Raw genomic sequence first — 6,821 nt, 5'->3', positions numbered from 1 at the left:
CCTGGGGCACGTACATGGTTAAACATGCCTGTTAGTAGTGTGGCGAGCCATAGTGGGAAGGCTAGGGCTATGTTCATAGATAGTTGGGTGGTTGGGGTGAATGTATATGGAAGGAGGCCTAGAAGGTTGATTGTAAGAAGTATGATTATTAGGGATGTAAATATTATGGCTCATTTGTGGCCATTTTTGTTGAGTGGGACTATTAGTTGTTTTGTGATTAGGTGAAGGAGTCATGTTTGGATAGTAGAAAGGCGGTTGTTGATTCATCGGTTGTTTGGGGACGGGAATAGTAGGGCTGGGAAGAGTAGGGATAGTAGGATTAAGGGGATGCCGAATAGATTGGGGCTGGAAAATTGGTCACAGAAGCTTAGGTTCATGGTCAGGATCATGGTGTGGGTTTGGTAGTGAGGGAGGTCTTATTTGATGGGGGGTTGGTTGTGGTGAAGGCTAGTAGTTTTGGTTGGATGAGGAGTGCTAGGGTTAATCAGGTTATAATTATGATTGAAAATCATGGTGCGGGGTTAAGCTGTGGCATATCATTAAGGAGGGGGAAGTCCCTCTTTGGCTAGCTTAAAAGGCTAGTGCTGTTGCATAGCTTCTTAATGATTAGGATGATGATAGAAGGGACGATCAGGCCTCGAAATGTGGGAGTGGGGTTGATTCTACTACAATGGGTATGTAGCTGTGATTAGCCCCGCAAATTTCTGAGCATTGTCCGTAAAAAATCCCAGGCCGGGTGGTAATGAATGAAGTTTGGTTTAGTCGGCCTGGGATTGCGTCTGTTTTAACTCCGAGCGTTGGGACTGCTCAGGAGTGGAGTACGTCTCCTGCAGTAATGATCACGCGGATGGGGGATTCTATTGGGATAACTACGCGGTGGTCAACTTCTAGCAGTCGGAAGTGGCCGTTGGGTAAGTCTGGGGTGGGCACTATGTAGGAGTCGAAGGATAGGTCTTTGAAGTCTGTGTATTCGTAGCTTCAGTATCATTGGTGGCCGATGGCTTTTAGGGTGAGGTCTGGTTCGTCGATTTCGTCCATTATGTAGAGGATTTGTAGGGATGGGAGGGCGAGGAGTACCAGGACGATAGCAGGTAGGATTGTCCAGATCAGCTCTACTTCTTGGGCGTCTACAGCATTGGACGAGAGTTTTTCTGTTAGTATGTGGGCTAAAAGGTAGAGAACTAGGCTGCAGATAGCTAGGGCAACGATTAGGGCGTGGTCGTGGAATTCAACGAGTTCTTCTATGATGGGTGATGAGGCGTCTTGGAATCCTAGTTGGGAGTGGTTGGCCACATGAGATGTACAGGATTTTTACCTGTGATTTAGTCTTGACAAGGCTATGTAATTGGTTTACTAACATCTCATAAGAAAGAAGCATGAGCGGTGAATGCAGTTGGCTTGAAACCAGCATGTGAGGGTTCGATTCCTTCCTTTCTTGTACTTGGACGAAGGCCGGTTCCTCGAAAGTATGGTATGGGGGAGGGCAGCCGTGGATTCATTCAACGTTTGTGGTAGTTAGTTCTGGTTGTAGGACTTTTCATTTGGCCAGAAAGGCTTCTCAGATGATGAATATTAGTATGATTACGGCTACTATTGAGATTAGGGAGCCGATGGAGGAAATGGTGTTTCATAGTGTGTAGGCGTCGGGATAGTCCGAGTATCGTCGGGGTATTCCTGCTAGGCCTAGGAAGTGCTGGGGGAAGAACGTTAGGTTTACTCCTGTAAATATTACCCCGAAGTGGGCTTTTGCTCATGTTTGGTGTAGGGTAAACCCAGTGAGTAGTGGGAATCAGTGAGTAAATCCTGCTAGAATGGCAAAGACGGCGCCTATGGATAGGACGTAGTGGAAGTGGGCAACTACGTAGTACGTGTCGTGCAGGGCGATGTCTAGGGAAGAGTTTGCAAGAACGATTCCTGTTAATCCTCCGATGGTAAATAGGAAGATAAATCCTAGAGCTCATAGTATTGGGGGGGTCTCATTTGATTGTTCCTCCGTGCAGGGTGGCTAGTCAGCTAAATACTTTGATTCCGGTAGGGATGGCAATGATTATAGTGGCTGATGTAAAGTAGGCTCGGGTATCAACGTCTATTCCTACTGTAAACATGTGGTGAGCTCAGACGATGAATCCTAGGAAGCCGATGGATAGTATGGCTCAGACTATTCCCATGTAGCCGAAGGGCTCCTTTTTGCCTGAGTAGTACGTGACTACGTGTGAGATGATTCCAAACCCCGGTAGGATCAGAATATAGACTTCTGGGTGTCCGAAGAATCAGAATAGGTGTTGGTACAGGATTGGATCTCCTCCTCCAGCGGGGTCGAAGAATGTGGTGTTTAGGTTTCGATCAGTTAGTAATATTGTAATACCGGCGGCGAGTACGGGGAGTGATAGAAGGAGTAGGATGGCGGTAATTAGTACGGATCAGACAAATAGTGGGGTTTGGTATTGTGAGAGTGCGGGGGGTTTTATGTTGATGGCTGTGGTGATAAAGTTGATGGCCCCAAGGATGGAGGAGATACCGGCTAAGTGGAGTGAGAAGATAGCCAGGTCTACTGAAGCTCCGGCGTGGGCAAGGTTACCTGCTAGGGGAGGGTAGACAGTTCAGCCTGTGCCGGCGCCAGCTTCTACAGTGGATGAGGCTAGTAGGAGGAGGAATGATGGGGGGAGGAGTCAAAAGCTTATGTTGTTTATTCGCGGGAATGCTATGTCGGGGGCACCGATTATGAGGGGGACTAATCAGTTGCCGAATCCTCCGATCATGATGGGTATGACTATAAAGAAGATTATTACAAAGGCGTGAGCGGTAACGATTACATTGTAAATTTGGTCGTCGCCTAGGAGAGTTCCTGGTTGTCCTAGTTCTGCGCGGATTAATAGGCTGAGTGCGGTGCCGACTATTCCTGCTCATGCCCCGAAGATGAGGTACAGGGTGCCAATATCCTTATGGTTAGTGGAAAATAGTCATCGGTTGATGAAGGTGACGGGTAAGATGGCTGAGTGTTGAAGCGTTAGGCTGTAGTCCTTTTTACAGAGGTTTAATTCCTCTTCTTATCGGCTCTGTAGTGAAATTCATGTTGAGTTGCAAGCTCATCGATGCGCACTAGGGTGCGTCAGGGTCTTTGTAGGCAGAAGCCAATTGGTTTAGGCATTTAGCTGTTAACTAGAGTTTTGTGGGATCGAAGCCCATCTGTCTAGGGAGGCTTTAGCTTAATTAAAGCGTCTGACTTGCATTCAGAAGATACAGGTTAATATTCTGTAAGTCTTAATGTGCAGAAACTAAGAGGGTTTAACTCTTATTTAAGGCTTTGAAGGCCTTCGGTTTGGGGTGTTATCCTAAGTTTCTAGACAATGGCATGTATTATTGGGGACAGGGGAAGTAAGAGGATTGATAGTGAGGCAAGGACCGCAGTAGGTGTGCTTGGGGCTTTGCTAGTGTATCATTGTTTTATGTGGTTAGAGGAGTTGGGGGGAAGGGTAATTGTTGAGTGGTATGCGAGGCGTAGGTAGAAGAAGAGGCTGAGCAGTGATAGCATGGCAATTGCCATGGCTGCTGGTGTTATTTCCTGTTTAGTTAGTTCTTGGATGATAAGTCACTTTGGTATAAAGCCTGTTAATGGGGGGAGGCCTGCTAGGGATAAAAGTACTAGTATTAGGGTGGCGTTTAGCACTGGGGTTTTTGTTCATGAGGTTGTGATCATGGATAGGTTAAGGGCTTTGATTTTGTTAAGGGCTAGGAATACGGCTGATGTTATGATTGTGTATAGGTAGAAGGTAAGTAAGGCCAATTTGGGGCTGTAAACTAGGATGATGGCGATTCAGCCTAAGTGGGAGATGGACGAGAAGGCTAGGATTTTGCGTGTTTGTGTTTGGTTCAGTCCTATTCAGCCTCCTAGTGCTGTTGAGGCTAGGGCCATGGCGGTGAGTAGAGCTGGGTCGAGGGATTTGGATGTTAGTAGGAGCAGGGTTAGTGGGGGGAATTTTATGAGGGTCGAGAGTAGCAGGGCTGTTATTAGTGGCGATCCTTGTAGTACTTCTGGGAATCAGAAGTGAAATGGCACTAGGCCCAGTTTAATAGCGATTGCTGCTGTCAGTAGTAGACAGGAGGTTGGGTGGTTTATTTGTGTGATGTCTCATTGGCCGGTGACTCAGGCATTGGTTATGCTAGAGAATAGGACCAGGGCGGAAGCAGCTGCTTGGGTTAGGAAGTATTTCGTTGCGGCTTCTACTGCTCGTGGGTGGTGGGATTTGGCAATTAGGGGAATGATGGCTAGTGCGTTGATCTCCAGTCCTGTCCAGGCCAGAACTCAGTGGTTGCTGGAAATTGTGATGGTGGTGCCCAAGATGAGGCTGAAGGTTATGATTGGGGTCGCGTAAGGGTTCATTAGTAGAGGAGGGGGTTAAACCATCATTTTCGGGGTATGGGCCCGATAGCTTGATTAGCTGACTCTACTAGAAAATAATATAAGGGAAGTATGGAGAATTTTGATTTCTCTTGTGTGGGTTCAATTCCTACTTTTCTAAGGTCAACAGGAAATGAGAGGGCTGTTATACCTCTATGTTCACTTTATCATAGTGACCCTTTGTAGTTCAGGCACATTTCCTTATGTAAGGAGGTAGGCCTGCATAGCAGATAGGTATGCTGATGTGTCAGAGGCACAGAGCTAGTGTGAGGGGTAGGAAGTTTTTTCATAGTAGGTGCATTAGTTGGTCATATCGGAATCGTGGGTATGAAGCTCGGACCCATAAGAAACCAGAAGATAGTAGGAGGACTTTTGTGGCTAGGATGACGGGGAATAGTTCTGTGGGTGGCCCTAGGGCGCTTGGGTTTAGGAATATGATGGCTGTAAGTGTATTTATTAGCATAATGTTCGCATATTCAGCTAGGAAGAATAAGGCGAAGGGTCCTGCGGCGTATTCAACGTTAAACCCTGAGACTAGCTCAGATTCACCCTCTGTGAGGTCAAAAGGAGCTCGGTTTGTCTCTGCTAGGGTGGATACGTATCATATTATTGCTAGGGGTCATGAGGAGAAAATGAAGTATAGAGGCTCCTGTGCGACGGCAAAGGAGCTGAGTGTGTAGCTTCCGCTTAGTATGATTATTGATAGCAGGATTATGGCCAGTGTCACTTCGTATGAAATGGTCTGTGCTACTGCCCGTAGGGCTCCGATTAGTGCGTATTTTGAGTTCGAGGCTCAGCCTGATCATAGGACTGAGTAGACGGCTAGGCTTGACATGGCTATTAGGAAGAGAACTCCGAGGTTTAGATCTGCTAGGGGAAATGGGAGTGGTAGTGGTGCTCAAGTGGTGAGGGCTAGGACAAGGGCTAGTATTGGTATCAGAATGAATAGAAGTGGGGAAGAGGTAGAGGGTCGGATGGGCTCTTTGGTAAATAGTTTCAGTCCGTCCGCAAATGGTTGAAGTAGGCCAAAAGGCCCGACAACGTTAGGGCCTTTGCGGGATTGTATGTAGCTTAGGATTTTCCGTTCTACTAGGGTTAGGAAGGCTACGGCAATCAGGATTGGGATGATGTATAGGAGGGATATAACGAGGCAGCTTAGTGTTGTTATTTGAATCATGGGTGAAGCTAGGGAGAGGATTTGAACCTCTGGGGAAAGGGCTTAAGCCTTCTGCACTTGCCGGGCTCTGCCACTCTAGCTGGTCCTTTTCTAGGATTGAAAGTGGTGGGGGAAGGCCCTCTTCACGGTTTAGTTGGTTTCACTGCTTAGAGGGGGGGGGGCGTGCTTGTGGTATTGGCCCCACTTTCCCGGTCCTTTCGTACTGGGGAGAGTGTGTCATAGATAGAAACCGACCTGGATTGCTCCGGTCTGAACTCAGATCACGTAGGACTGTTAATCGTTGAACAAACGAACCCTTAATAGCGGCTGCACCATTAGGATGTCCTGATCCAACATCGAGGTCGTAAACCCCCCTGTCGATATGGGCTCTTGAGGGGGATTGCGCTGTTATCCCTGGGGTAGCTTGGTCCATTAATCAATTATATTGGGTCTGGTCACTGTTAGCACTTTGAGGGGTAGCTCTAGGTAAAGAGGTATGGTCTTGTTTTTGGAGGATTTGTTCTCCTCCAAGGTCGCCCCAACCGAAAAATATCGACCAGGCTCTGCGATGGTAGTGGCCCCAGTGGGGTTGATTGAGGATTCGCGGTGGTCGTTGATTTTTAAGTTCCACAGGGTCTTCTCGTCTTATGTTCACATCCCCGCTTTTGCACGGGGAGATCAATTTCACTGATTATCTGTGAGAGACAGTTAAGACCTCGTTTAGCCATTCATACAAGTCTCGATTTATGGGACAATTGATTGCGCTACCTTTGCACGGTTAGGATACCGCGGCCGTTAAACCTAAGTCACCGGGCAGGCATCACCTTCAATTGTAAATTTGGTCGTCGCCTAGGAGAGTTCCTGGTTGTCCTAGTTCTGCGCGGATTAATAGGCTGAGTGCGGTGCCGACTATTCCTGCTCATGCCCCGAAGATGAGGTACAGGGTGCCAATATCCTTATGGTTAGTGGAAAATAGTCATCGGTTGATGAAGGTGACGGGTAAGATGGCTGAGTGTTGAAGCGTTAGGCTGTAGTCCTTTTTGCAGAGGTTTAATTCCTCTTCTTATCGGCTCTGTAGTGAAATTCATGTTGAGTTGCAAGCTCATCGATGCGCACTAGGGTGCGTCAGGGTCTTTGTAGGCAGAAGCCAATTGGTTTAGGCATTTAGCTGTTAACTAGAGTTTTGTGGGATCGAAGCCCATCTGTCTAGGGAGGCTTTAGCTTAATTAAAGCGTCTGACTTGCATTCAGAAGATACAGGTTAATA

Source organism: Anser brachyrhynchus (assembly GCF_964034855.1).
Source record: "Anser brachyrhynchus genome assembly, contig: SCAFFOLD_73, whole genome shotgun sequence".
NCBI lineage: Eukaryota > Metazoa > Chordata > Aves > Anseriformes > Anatidae > Anser > Anser brachyrhynchus.
This window is presented reverse-complemented; position numbering follows the sequence as displayed.